This window comes from Euprymna scolopes, chromosome 43, assembly GCF_053919585.1.
Source record: "Euprymna scolopes isolate OS-2025 chromosome 43, ASM5391958v1, whole genome shotgun sequence".
Classification (NCBI taxonomy): Eukaryota; Metazoa; Mollusca; class Cephalopoda; order Sepiida; family Sepiolidae; genus Euprymna; species Euprymna scolopes.
In genome coordinates, this window is record NC_136524.1 from 15,463,724 (window position 1) to 15,478,422 (window position 14,699).

The 14,699-nt window shown below is 39.9% G+C and overlaps 1 protein-coding gene across 5 annotated transcripts in view; it reads right to left on the bottom strand.

The window, feature by feature from the left end:
- The window catches only part of LOC145268204 (dynein axonemal assembly factor 6-like), a 461,727-nt gene that overhangs the window by 405,887 nt on the left and 41,141 nt on the right, over positions 1 to 14,699 (bottom strand). The window contains exon 1 of one of the 5 annotated variants that reach the window (XM_080123469.1): positions 2,470 to 2,681. The exons of 1 other annotated variant lie outside the window; for it this stretch is intronic. The gene's annotated coding sequence lies outside the window, so the exon portion shown is untranslated. Of the gene's footprint in view, positions 1 to 1,073; positions 1,238 to 1,258; positions 1,546 to 2,469; positions 2,682 to 14,699 lie in introns of those variants that run through there. 3 more of the 5 variants (XM_080123467.1, XM_080123468.1, XM_080123471.1) reach the window with 3 other exon arrangements.

The window sequence follows — 14,699 nt, forward strand, 5'->3', positions numbered from 1 at the left end:
AATTCATTACTGTTTTTAAAAAAAAAAAAAAATATTTCTATTACTTTTAAAACAACTGTAATAGTTTATTTTGGAAGTATAATCCATAAAGAAAATAAATAACCCACTTTTAACAGAGAAATTCCGAGATTTTTATATTGTATTCGCAGTTTCGTGTAAGGGGTGTCAAAAATTCCTACAAAAATTCTGATAGCTGCCGTACTTTTAGCTAACGATTTATCGTTGAAAAAAAGGATTAATCTTTTTTTTTCTTACATAGACATAACCACTTATCAAGGCCCAGAGACTACTCGAGGATAAGGGTTAAGAGTGTACAGTAGTCAATTGGACAATATAGTAATCGTTAGTAATGGAAATTTGTTAACAAGTGGAACGGCTCATCAAGAATTTGTTTACGTTGGACTTGAAGACAACCATATCGTAGTAAGCTGGAAAGCAGGATAACGGAAGACAATTCCACAGGCGTGTTGGACTGAAGATCTCCGAAAAAGAAAATGTCAGGTACTTGTACAGTTTAATCAAGATATTCAAAAATGAAAATATCGAAAAAAAACAAAAAAAAAACAAACTACTCAATCAAATTAAATGAAAAATATTTTCGGAGATCTTCAGTCCAAAACGGATGCATACAATATAACCTTTTTTCGATATTTTCATTTTTGAATATCTTGATTAAACTGTACAAGTACCAACATTTCATTTAATTTGATGGAGTATTTTTTTTTGGGGGGGGGGGTACAGCAGAAAAACACGTTCTTATGAGAACGCGTTGAAGTCAGCCATTATAGAATTTGTTAAACACGCCACGGGGAGATAACTCAATGAAAAGCGCCGATACTCCCTCTCCACATCTTTAATACTGGCTTTTCTTCTTACAAATCGAACCTTTTGCTCGATATCATAATAAATTGTTTTTTCGCTGTAAAAAAAAAAAAAAAAAAAAAAAAAAAAAACTTGATGAAATTAAGTGAAATTTCTTTATCGGAGAACTTTGTTCCATAACGGATACGTGCAGTATAACCTTTTTTCGGTATTTTCAATTTTTTAATGTCTTGATTAAACTGTACAAGTACCTTAAAGCCGCTTGGCCGCTTGGGTCTCTTTTACTCACTCAATATGATCCGGCGCCCCGGCGCCCGGCGGTTTCCATCGTTCGCCGCGACGAGCGAAACTCACGGAAAAACCGGCTTTAAACTGGAGAAGCATACTCGTGCAGGATTTGAACCAGACCTTAAACAAATATTCAAATTTTGCTTACCTTTAGAGGTAACTCTTACGCGCTTTCAACTATGAGTTTGTGCGTTGGAGAAATTTAGGTAACCATAGCAATAACAAATCAAAGGGGGGCAACTAAAAAGTTACTATTGCTTCCAACTTTTTTTTTTTTTTTTATATTAAGCTTTTAAACCTGTTTCTTATATTCAACGGAAACTGTTAAATTAAATTTAATATATGTTGTTGGTTCTATTGGAACAATATTTCAACTGAAGTTTTTCAATTAAAAAAAAAAAAAAAAGAAACAAGCGGTAGGAAAATCAATTTTAATCCAAAATAAGAGACGCTTTTCGAATTTTGATCGCGGCCTCTAGTCAGTCAGCCTGGTTGAATGTTAGTGTTATTTTAACGTTTAGGAATTTTGTAAAGAATATATTTTTTAATTTTTGAAATAATACATTTTATCATCGATGTTTTAAACAGAAATTTATTACAATAAAACAATTTATTTAAACATTACAAAATTTATTTTTTGAAACGAGATTTAAAAAAAAAAAACAGATTTTTTTTTTTTATGTGAATTCTTTTTTAATAAGATTTTTTTTCGACGTACGAATAAAGCAACGATCATTTGCAATAATTCTTCTGGCGGGAACAAATGAAACAAAAACAACACTATTTTAGAAATATTTTGTTTTGGATACGTTTGGCAGAATTTGACCCAGATCCTCGGGATTTTCCGTCAGTTATGGTTCGGCGGGCTTAACTGGCAGTCACCGGATTAAGCCAAGCAGATGAATTTTAAACCGGGAAAAACAAACAGAAATACAATAAATAAAAAAATAATAAAAACTTACTGTAAATTTACTGAATATATATATATATATATATATATATATATATATATATATGTGTGTGTGTGCACCGCCAAAACTGGGGGGGGGGGGCAGGTAAGTACTTTTTGACGGACCGTCTTTTTAAAAATCTACCAAAAATCAGATAATTATCCGATCAATACGAAATTTTCAGCGATTATTAAGAGAAGAATGAACTTTATAACAGTGTACTTATTTTTTATAAACGATATTTATATATATATATATATATATTTTTTTTTACTTACAAAATTCCCCCTTGTTTTGAGGTGGTGGTGTACAAATATACTTAAAATAATCATCTGAACCTGAACACAACATATTGTGTTGTTGTAAGGGACAGAAATATAGATTTAAAAAAAAAAAATTGTTTGCATACCTTATTTTGACGTCTGAATATCAGAACTTCGATTGTGTTTAATTATCCCGCTTTTGAGTTTTGAAGTGTGAAATTCAGTGAATATGTTAAGTAAAATAATTAATTTAAGTTAAGCAAAACAAAAAAAAAATTTAATATTTATACGAAAAAAGCCATTTTAAAATCTTTGATAAATAAATTAACAATTTTTTTTTTTTAGCGAGCCGAATAATGCATGGCTGTAGCGTCTACCCGGGAATTTATTTTGTCAGGACATTTGAACATTTCACCGTTTCCGGAGAGCTCCGAAAAAAAGACAAAAAAAGGCGTGGCGCCAAATTTCAAGAACTCTCTCGATCTTTTTTTTTTGCTCGGCACCCGAAAAGTTTAGACGCGTTACTGTCACGCTCCGTCGCTTGTGCGCCACACACCTTGTGCCGATTTTCCTTGATGAAACAACACACAAAAAGAAAGAAAAACATTCTTATCTTTCCTTCAGCTCCTTACTCGACGCATTTCCTAAAAAAAATTAATTTCCAACGTAGCGTCAAAAAACATTGAACCGGTCAAGAAGGATTTCTTTTCTTTATCTTCGGACTAAAAAGTAACACGAGTGAGATATTCCAGGCAAATAAATTCACATCTATTACAAAGAGCTAAGTCTGATGATTTGTTTGTTTTTAATTGATTTTTCCAGATGTTTACTTTCGTATAAATGTTTTGAAAAATTAATCGTAAGTGAGATGCTGCTGCTCGTTGTTTTTGCCCAGCGAGCACCTCGCTTCACTGGTGACCCCTCTTCTTCGTCAGACTTTGGCAGAACACGCAAGGAAATGTGGATATTACCTGTAATCACACAAGGGAAAATTCTTAGCCACTACGCGCACACCGAATGACGTACATGGCGACCTTAGCGGCACATCGGTTTTTCTAGGCGTAAAGGATCTCACGGAGATTTTCTGCGATCATCGTTCTCTTCCGCGCGTTCCCCACGATGGACAGTGAGGCGCTTCCTTCAACGACGGCTACTCAGGCTATTTTGAGGATTCCTCCTTTTTGGACGCACGATCCAACATTATGGTTCGCACGCGTATGGTTCTACACGCAAAGGATTCTGAGCGATGTGACGAAATTCAACCACGTGGTGGCCGCATTAACGCATGAAGTAATGGCGGAGGTTCGCGACTTGATAATGGCACCCCTGGATCGATCAGCTACGATTATTTCAAATCGGAATTGATTCGGAGGACAACCGATTCACAGCAAAAACGCCTTCGTCAACTTCTCGTAGAAGAAGAACTCGGAGATCGGAAACCATCGCAGTTACTCAGACGTATGAAGCTGTTGATGGGTGAGAACTCACTACCGCCGGACATACTTAAACAACTTTTCGTTAATAGACTGCCATCGAGTATTCAAATGATACTCGCCTCTTCGAATGACTCCACAACCATCGAGGAGCTAGCGGAATTAGCCGACAAAATTATGGACGTGACCGTTTCCATAGCCCCAGTTTCACACGCCCAACTCTAACGATGCCCCGCCTAACGTCGCAAACCCCTCCACGGATATACGCGAGGAACTAGAGCGACAGGCTCAAATGATTCACGACCTGAGTGAACAGTTACGTGACCTCGAGCTCAAACCAAAAATGCATAAGCACCCCCTCCCCCCCCCACACACACACACTGAGCGAGTCCGTCCCCGGCGATTTAGCAGCACTCAGAACAGCGGTGGGCTCTGCAAGTACCACGTGCGTTTCGGTAAAAGAGCTTACCGATGCCACCAGCCATGTTCATATACGAAGAAACGTCTCTCGGGAAACGCCCAGGCCAGGCAGTAGGAGCGGCAGACACTCCTGGCAAGAACAACATTTGTCGCACCCGGTACGTGACTGATAGAACCACTGGTATACGATTTCTCGTTGATACCGGTGCGGAAGTCAGTATCATCCCTAAGAAGTTCGTGAAAGAGAAGCGTCCTCAATCAAATATATTTCTACGCGCAGTGAATCAGTGATTCACTGAATCACTCCTCCATTCCTACTTACGGAGAGACATCGATAACATTAAATCTTGGATTACAGCGCGCACTACGCTGGGTCTTCATCGTCGCAAAGCTACCCGTTCCGATTTTAGGGGCGGATTTTCTGCACCATTTCGGCATCCTTGTAGATGTCTAACGTGGCAAACTCATTGATAACAACTCTGGACGTTCCGTGCAAGGCATAATCAGTGGGTCGACCAAGATCAGCCCAGTTATACGTAAAGACACCACGGATCCGTATACAGATTTGCTGCGAGGTTTCCCGGAATTAACTCGTCCTACATTTAACGGTGACAAAGTTAAACACGATGTCACTCATCATATCCAAACAAGGGGACCGCCTGTAAGCGCGCGCCCGCGCAGACTTAAACCCGATCGTTTAAGGGCGGCTAAACAAGAATTTCAGCACATGTTGGATTTAGGCATTATTCGACCCTCTAATAGCAACTGGTCATCGCCACTCCACATGGTGCCAAAAAAATCAGCCGGCGAATGGCGCCCTTGTGGGGATTACCGCGCACTTAACAGTCGCACTACTCCGGACAATTACCCTATTCCGCATTTGCAAGACTTTTCTAACTCGCTTCACGGAAAAACAGTGTTCTCCAAAATCGACCTTGTTCGCGCGTACAACCAGATTCCCGTACACCCAGAGAATGTTTCTAAGACTGCGATCACAACTCCATTCGGCCTTTTCGAATTCTTGCGCATGCCCTTTGGATTACGTAATGCAGGGCAATCTTTTCAACGCTTTATCGACGCAGTTTTGCGAGGACTACCGTTCGTCTATGCATATATCGACGATCTCCTCGTGGCAAGTACATCAGAACGTGAACACTTACAGCATCTGCAACAGTTATTTCACAGATTGACAGATTATGGTGTTATTATTAACCCCCAAAAATGTGAGTTTGGAGTTTTCTCACTTTCGTTTCTCGGGCATTTAATCGACAAAGAAGGTATCCGTCCCCTTCCAGAGAAAGTCCAATCTATAGTCGATTACCAAGCTCCCACTTCACTTCGTAAACTTCGAGAGTTCCTCGGTTTAATTAATTTCTATCGACGTTTCGTGCCCCCATTGTGCTGAAATCGCTCAGCCATTAACCGACGTACAGAGAAATAAAAAAAAAAAAAATGAGACGATTACATTAAGCGAAATGGAATTACGTTCTTTCGATAGGGTCAAGCAGGCATTAACAGAAGCGAAAATGTTGGTTTTCCCCCGTCCAGATGCACCCCTAGCTTTATCCGTCGATGCATCCGACGTTGGCATTGGAGGTGTACTGCAACAATTAGTGGATAATACTTGGCAACCACTAGCTTTTTTCTCAAGGCGTCTTCAGCACGCTGAAACCAAATACAGCACCTTCAGCAGGGAATTTTTGGCCGCATACTGCGCAGTTAAACACTTTCATTATATGTTGGAAGGATCCACTTTCACGCTTTTTACGGATCACAAGCCGTTATCGCATGCTTTGCTTGCCAAGCCCGGAAAACACTCACCCAGGGAAGCTCGCCATTTGGATTTCATATCACAATTTACTGCGGATATCAAGTATATCAGAGGGAAGGAGAACGTAGTTGCAGATGCATTGTCGAGAATGCACATCGATGCCATTCAAGCGATTGACGAGATCGACCTCCACCAGATCGCCATCGACCAACGGGATGACGAAGAACTAAATCGCTTACGTCACTCCAAAAATCTAACTTTCAAGCAAGTCCCAGTACCTTGTTCCAACGAGACAATATGGTGCGATGTTTCGAACGGTCATGAACGCCCCTATGTACCCCTTAAGCATAGGCGAGCTGTCTTCTTTCAATTACACAACTTGTCACATCCTGGCATTCGTTCAACGGAGAAGCTGGTGACCTCGTTTCATCTGGACAGCCATTAACCGAGACGTTCGCGAATGGACCAAGAGTTGCGTCCCTTGCCAGAAATCGAAAGTACAGAGGCATATTAAAAGTCCTCTTGCTACCTTCGCAACCCCTGAGGCACGATTTCAACACGTTCACATAGATTTAGTGAGTCCACTCCCACATTCGAGAAACTGCAAATACTTATTGACTTGCATCGACAGATTCTCTAGATGGCCTGAAGCCATCCCCATCGCAGATATTTCCGCAGAAACTGTTGCCCGAGCCCTGGTTACACATTGGATATCGCGTTATGGTGTGCCTACTGCCTCACACCATCACAACCGATAGGGGCAGACAATTCGATTTCTATCTTGGTTTATTTCAGTGAGGCCTAAACCACCTTCTCTCCGTGGTAAGTACAGCCTGTCCATGCACTAATGTTTGTAAATGACTTTATGAAGGGCCAGCATTTTCTGAGTTTTTACATAAAAAATTTACATAAAAAATGCAGTTTTGTGGCCAATTGATTATGCCAAATCCATAAGAGACAACGGGTATTGCCAATTGATTGATGGCAGTGATTTTGTTTTTTGGTGATAGTTTTGATGAGAGAATTTTTTTAAGTCGCTTGAAGTATTCTCACTGCACTTTTTCTCTCATCTTTCCATGTTCAAGTGTCTCATTCTCCTCTACTCCCAGGTATTTATAGACAGCATCTTCTTCAAGGTCTTCAATAGAACCATTGTCAAGATTCTGATGTTGTCTTTATTCCTTTCTTTATGGTGCACTTAGCGCATTTGTCAAATCCAAACTCCATGCAGATGTCCTCTGTATAATTTTTAACAATGCCTATCAAAGAGACAAGTTGTTTCTCGGATTCTGCATAGAGTTTCAAGTCGTCCATAAAGAGTAGATGGTTTCTTCCTTCTTTCTGCCCATGCTGAGATTGTATCCAGCATTGGATTGCTTACGTAGTTTACTTAGTGAATCCATTGTGAGACAGAAAAAGAGCGGTGAGAGGCTGTCTCCCTGGAATATTCCTCGCTTGATCTTTATGGTTGGGGTCTGTATCCTTCCTTCTGTGTGCTGTAATGTAATTCATGTGCACCATCTTGTCATTTGTTTTTGAATGAATGATTTAATATCAGTGTGCACATTGTACAGCTCCAAACAGCAAAGTATCCATGAATGAGGTATACTGTAAAAGGCCTTTTTGTAATCAATCCAGGCCATTTACAGATTTCTGTGTCGTCTCCTGCAGTCTTCTAATATGGTTCTGTTTACAAGGAGTTGGTCTTTTGTGCCTAGCTTTTTCCTTGTACACCCCCTCTGCTCACTTTCAAGGTAATCACCAGCAATGAGATGGTCGTATGTTGCATCAGTGATTATCCCTGTTAGGAACTTGTAGGTTGTTGTGAGGCAGCAGATTGGCCTATATTTGCTAGTCATGTGGGTGTCCTCATTTTTGGGAATAAGTGATGTACTGCCTACAGTAAGCCACTCAGGCGGCTCTTCATCTCCACTGATGATTCTATTGAATGCCTTGGCATAGTGATGATGAAGTGCACTCAGTTTTTTCAGCCAGAAATTTGGTATTTGTGAGTGTGGCAGGCTACGTGTCTGTTTAATTCTCTGAAATCCAGTACCGGTCTAACTTTGTTCTTGATGGGTTGAACAACCGCCAGTAATGGTAGCACTCCTTTTTCTTCCCCTGTCCACGGTTTCAGAATTTCCTCTTCTATCCATCTCTTCACTTCTTCCTGGAATCCTTTTCTTATTTCTCCTTGCAGTGTTTTCTTGTAGCAGCTGACTTTGTTTCGTAGTTCCAGAGGCCCGGAGATCCATTTCCATTCCACTGTCCATCTCTCGCCATCAAACCTTGCCAGGAAATCCTTGTCCTCAATGCAGCAAGCCTCCGGTTTTTGCATTCTGATGTTTCTATCACCTCCCACTCCTGCCATCTCTACTGTGCCGAGGCGTCCAAAAGTTACTTGGCCCCCTCTCAACGTAGCGCCCCCCACTTGGTTGATCGCACTTACACCTAAAACCACATCAACATTACCGACCAGACGATCCAACACCAGGGCTCACAGTCCAATGGGCACACCTTGCACCAGTACTCCCACTGTCATCTCTCCTAGGCATTTCACCTCCCTGCCATCCACGGTCTTAATACTCCTGGCTCCGCTCCATGACCTAGAGACATTCTTCACTACCAACGTTGTGGTGCAGCCTGTGTCAACAAGGCCATGGCTCTCTTCCCATTAACTACTACCGGTAACTGAGGCAACGTTTCGTTGTGCGCATTTCCACATAAAAGGGGGAACCACTAGTGCAATGGTTCCCCTTCACTAGTTTCCCTGGTTCGCGAATAGTGGCTAATGTGCCCCACTCGTCCACATCGGTAGCAGGTGAACCCCGGTCTCGGCTCTTTGCAGTCCTTGAGCAGGTGAGGTCTCCCCCTCCTGTCGCCTTGCCGCCAGTCTCTCGTCATCCAAGTGGGACCTTGTGCACGTATTTCCACTCACAGCTGCAGCCATGATTGGGCCCATGACATTCTTGACTAGGACTCTGGCGTGGACCAAGAGATCGTCCACTTCCTTGTATTGATCTCAGTGATTCTCTGCATGTTTGCGGAGATTTCTTCTGAGAAGCCATTCACTAGGTATAGCTTTACCGTCATCTCCAGGCTCCTCCCCATGTAACCAGTCAATCCTGCCAGTCTCCTGATCTCCGCAGCAAAGACGTCAACAAACTCGCTAGTCCACCTCAAACTTGCAAGCTTGCCGAGTGCTTCAAATGGACTCTCGGCAAAAGCCAATTTCAGTCTTTGCTCCACTGAGGCAAGGTCTCCCTTATCTTCATCGCGCATCTGCTGGTAAATTGTGAGGGCTTCCCCTTCTAAGTAGAGCGGCAGCAGGGTGACCACGTCTTCGATTTTTTGCAACCTTGCCACCATCTTTAATTTTTCCAGCCATTTAATTAGGTCCCCTCCCCAGTGAAGGGTCTCAACATCTGAGTGTTCAGTCTCCAGTCAGCCATGTTAATCTGCTTGACACACCGAAATAGCTTGTGACATTATGATCAGGATTCGGTTCTGAGGTTTGGGAAGGAGTGAGCCACTCGCTCGACAACAGCATGTTTCTGCCCTCTTCTTTTCCAATCGACCACACCTGGCCTCTGGCCACCAATGTCACACTGCACAATCTGAACGTCAACAACACAAAATACATTTTTCCCTTTCGCATATACCCCACATCCAGGTAAGGAGAAGGGTTAAAAGACCCAAAAGAAAAGAAATACTCGTATAAACAAGAATAGAAAAGAGGTTAGTCTGCAGGTAGAAGTCGATGTATTATAAGCTGCATCTGATTTCAAAAAGAAATATTTTGTTCTCATTTTTTAGATTTTGTTTAATTTTAATTAAGCATCTGATGGAGTTGCACATCGTTTGAATTTGAAACCGACGGTATCGATGGTATTCTGAATTTTTTAACAGATGGATAGACTGTCATTAAATTAGTTTAGAGATAAATTAATATAGAAATGTGACTTGACTATGCCACGTTTGGCTGAAATCTTTGCAATCACCAAAATACCACATTTACTCTATGTTCATTTTTTTTTTTTTTTTTGGACATCCACATTAAAATTAAGTGAGATCGTTTTAAGGATAACTTGAAAAGACAACTCGTAACCTAGGGAAAGAATATTTAAGCCTACGGATAATGAAAAAAAAGCTCAGAATAGTTCTCTCTATCTTGTTGCATATATGGACAGATGAATAATTATAGTAATGTTGATGATACTAACAGTAGCAAGGATGTGCAAGCAGCGAATATGTGTTGTTTAAAAAGATCAAAGTAGCTAGTCACCCTATGCCATGTTGGTAGAACATGTTCAATTATTGGTTTCCCTAGCAAGAATAGTGTAATAGAAGCCCAATGGAAAGATATGAGGTCTTATTTGAAAAGAATGCAGAACAAGGCAGAAGAGACCCGTGTTATTAATAGTGAAAAGGCGCTCAGTGGGTTGTTCGGGATGGTGTCCAAGAGTGATGTTCAAAGAAAATTAGAAGAGGTAGAGATGAATCAAAAGATACTGTAGCCAGAGAAAGTGTATCGATATTAAACATTACAAGGAGATTGGAGCTAGTCAAGAACAGGGCTAGCCTGAGGTAATTGTTTTCACAAGTACATACGTTTAAGAAAGAGGTAGCTAATAACAAACAGACCAACAAGTAATGATACTATTAGAGCATGTGTGTGTGGATATGTTGTCATTAGGACACTTATCATCGAGTATAGTAACCCAGGGAAGTTACCAGAAGTATTGCTGAAAATACAGATTGAGTTACCCCATAATTTGAGATTGCCAGTAGATCCCACTGAGTAGTTATGGAAATGTTATAATGTGCTGGGTTGTGTTACGTTATCAGAGAAAAAGAAACTCGTAGTGTTAGTGTCTATCACCTTGTTAGATCAGGATAATACATTTGAGATATACCAGGTAGTAAACCTGGCCATACTATACTCCAGAGTAGATCAAGAACTTGGGGCAGTGGTTAGATACAAGGTTGAGACAAACTTTATAGTCTTAAACATAGCGAGGACAAAATTTATGTTGTTGATGAGTGATGAAGCAATGCACAGTGGGAACATGTGGATCAGCGAACCTGACTTATGTGATGTGTGAACCATTATGAACTGTGTTGGAATTGTTTGAGGAGAATAAACTTGGGATTGAGAAGAGATATCAAGTAGAAATATTAACGAGGGTCGTATTACTTTTTGTGGTGAGTGTCTGATAGAAATTTGAGTGGTGGCTATTCAAGAGGAGATTGAGTTATCTCGTCTGTGATGGTAAGCCCACAAAAAGTGAGAGTCGCTGCCCTATTGTTCCTATTTACAATGCCTCCCCAAGTGACAGAGTTAGACACCAGGGTCATTTTTTAATGTGGAGAAAAGGAACAAAAATTAAAAATTGTCTCAATTGTGAAGGATTTCTCCTCCACTAACAGAGAACAAGAAATTGAAATGTCTGCCCCATTGTTAATTATAAAGCTACTCACAGGATTGCGTTCTCTGCCTCCATACTATCTGGCAGAAGAAGAGTTTGAAGATGGAAAATCCTTTCTGGATAACGTGCATGAGTTACAGCCATAGACAGACCAGACAGAAATCCAGGTGGAACAACCACCTGCTAAGAGAGACCCCAAGGTGACAACAGGAACTTCAAAATCTGTCACTGAACTACGATTGGTAGAAAAGCAAATATCAAAATCAGAATATTTTTACTTATTATTCTTATGACTCATGAAAAGAAGAAAATTTGCAATTAGTTGTAAGGGTGATGAGAGCCCTCATCTGATAGCAAACTGTGTGTAATAATAAAGAGTTACTTGCCCTTGGTTAATATCAGGGGGAGTCTAAACAAACTGAACATAAACTTTTTGGGCCTCAGTTGCATGCTTAATCATTAAAGTTATTGTCATTTTCTTCTTATATTGGAACTATGAACTACATGCAAGCACACATACAAACATATATTTAAATATATTTACCAATGTAAACAAATCCAAATGGACAATTAATCAAAGAACATTTTTATTAATTTCTTTAATCACAGGCTTTCTATTCTCGGGTCAGTGTTCCAGATGCAGGGTTCCTAGGTGTTAACAGAGAGAGAGATAGAGATAGCTTTCATAAAGAAAGAGATTTTAGAAGAAAGAGGGAAAACGGGAAGAGAGAAGAAAAAAGTAATTTCAGAGGGCTGAAAGGAGAAATAGGCCATTTCATAAAACCAAAATCAGGGCCTTTTCCCTCTGACCAGCTGAAAGATACAAAACTTTGCTTTTGTAACAAAAGAGAATTCTGAGAATCTTGAGAATCAGCTTCGAAATTTCTAAGTGGAAGAATGTTATTTAAAGAAATTTAAGTTAGTTAAAAAATCTTGCATCCAGAAAACAATTTATTTTGCTTAAGTTCAGAGAAGAAGCACTGATTAATCTAATGTCCTTTTTTGTACGACTATATATTAGTGTTGGGACGATTAATCGGAATCAGGAATTGAAAAAATCGGAACTTTTGGGGGTATCGGAATCGTTGTCAGAATCGAAAAAATTTGTTCCTAATTTCCGATTCCAAAATCAAACTTAAATAAATTTCAAACTTAATATTCCATTGAATTCACTGATGATAAATCTTTATTGTTTTTAAACTTTTAGTAAAACTAAACTCTATAGATCATAAAAACATCGAAATAAAATGCAAATAAAGTCCAATTAAGGTGCAATTTTTTATTTGTGTAAAATAAACAAAACAAAAATTGAAACTTTGCTAAAATTCGCTAGGTAACTTCTAGAAGAATGCAGTTTATTTACAAGGTATTGAAATAATTGTTTAAGATTAAAGAAATATTTTGAAAAAAATTATATTAAGCATTATTTCTACTTAAATAAAAATAGAATATAAAAAGTGTTGTTTTTTAATCTTTAATTTATTTATTTTATGGGTTTTGCTTTTGTCCAGTTGGGTTTTTGTCTGCTCCCTTACTCAGCATTGACAAATATGACAAGGAATGGACAAAACGTGAAAAGGCTTAACTTTTCAACAATGAAAAACAAGTGAACTACTACCGACAGGAATCACTACTACAAACAACAATGACAAAACCCCTCGTCAAACTCGGCAGAAAAATAAACACGGAGCTGTCGACTTCATACCGAATTTAAAGAAAAATTCGAGCTCGACAAACATTTTTCCCGGTTTCCTGACATTACCCTGCAACAAACACGAGGAGCAAAATCACATAGGCCTATACACATTCTCTCCTGCACAGCAGATGCAACAACAAAGAAACAATTACAGGACATCCCTATCAAAACATAGAAAGAAGCTGAATCAACAATACAAGTTGAGATGCACCATGTACGCTGATAAACTCACAGCTGGAAGTTTCGTTGACAGCCGGCAACCGGACACTATCGTTCAACATGAATGAATGCATAACAAGTGCCTGTACAGAAAATGTACACACACTACCGCAGATTCACTTGCGAAGACAACGGCAACTGGAAACCCGTTCAATACGAATGAATGCACAACAAACGCCCATACAAACAATGTACACACTCTACCGCAGATTCACTTGCGAAGATACCGTCAACTGACACACGACATCAACACGAAACAAAAATTTTCCTTCCAAACGAACAATTCACTTCACTTTCCAAGCAACTCGTTGCACATGTCAGCACACAACAAAAAAAAAACAAACAAACAAATGTCAGCCTTAAAAAAAAGAGTAAACGCTTTTCCACGCGTAAATACTTTTTTTACGAACACCTCTGTTCTTGACGTTTTTTTTCAAACAACCACGCCAACAGCAAAAAAAAAACAAGACGAAAAGTCAATTGCCGAAAACATTACTAACAAAAAAAATATATATATATATATATATATATATGCAGTGTATATATATATATATATATATATATATATATATATATACACTGCATATTATTTTTTTCTTAGGAAGGGGAGTATTGCGCAAGCCTTTTCTAGTCTCACACAAAAACACGCGTTCACATCTCAAGCTTTATTACTTGTCATATACATACGCGCACACAAACATATGCGCGCACGTCCACACACGTACATATATTCACGTTCGCATATATATACTCACATTCACGTGTATACACACACACGCTAGCGTACACACATGTACTCACATACACGCACATGTACGCACACATAGGCAATGTCACTTCCCCCTTCAAAGGAAATCCACACATGCGCAAAAGACCACAGGAAACAACTATAAAAGCAAGAGCAATAAGCTGCTTCCTCCCTTTTTCCAACTCGCCTTCTGAGGTGAGTGGTCTACGGACCAACCACATGCCTTTTCGGCAGGCGCGTGCCTCACGCCACTTGCTACCATGAGAGGCAAAAGGCTAACAGACCGTACGTACACTTTATACGCTTTCTCTCTCCATGAACTGGATTGACTTTCTCTCTCTCTCTCTCTATCTACAACTTGTGCCAGAGAACACCACCGCATAACTGACTGCTAACATGGCGCGCAGTTTAACTGATGTCAACCCTCTATCATTTTCTTTGTCTACACGCTGGACTATCATTCCAATTTCCACTACATTACTCACTTCTCTTCCCACGCGTGAACAAACGATAGAGGCCGAATCTTAGATGCCAGTTCAGGGCCTACCAGGTTTGCGACTCTCTTTTGAACCTTGTCAAGGAGCGAGAGACTAGTAGCAAATGCACCAGCCCAGATGTGACAGCAATACTCCATACATGGGCGAATGGTGGCCTTATAGA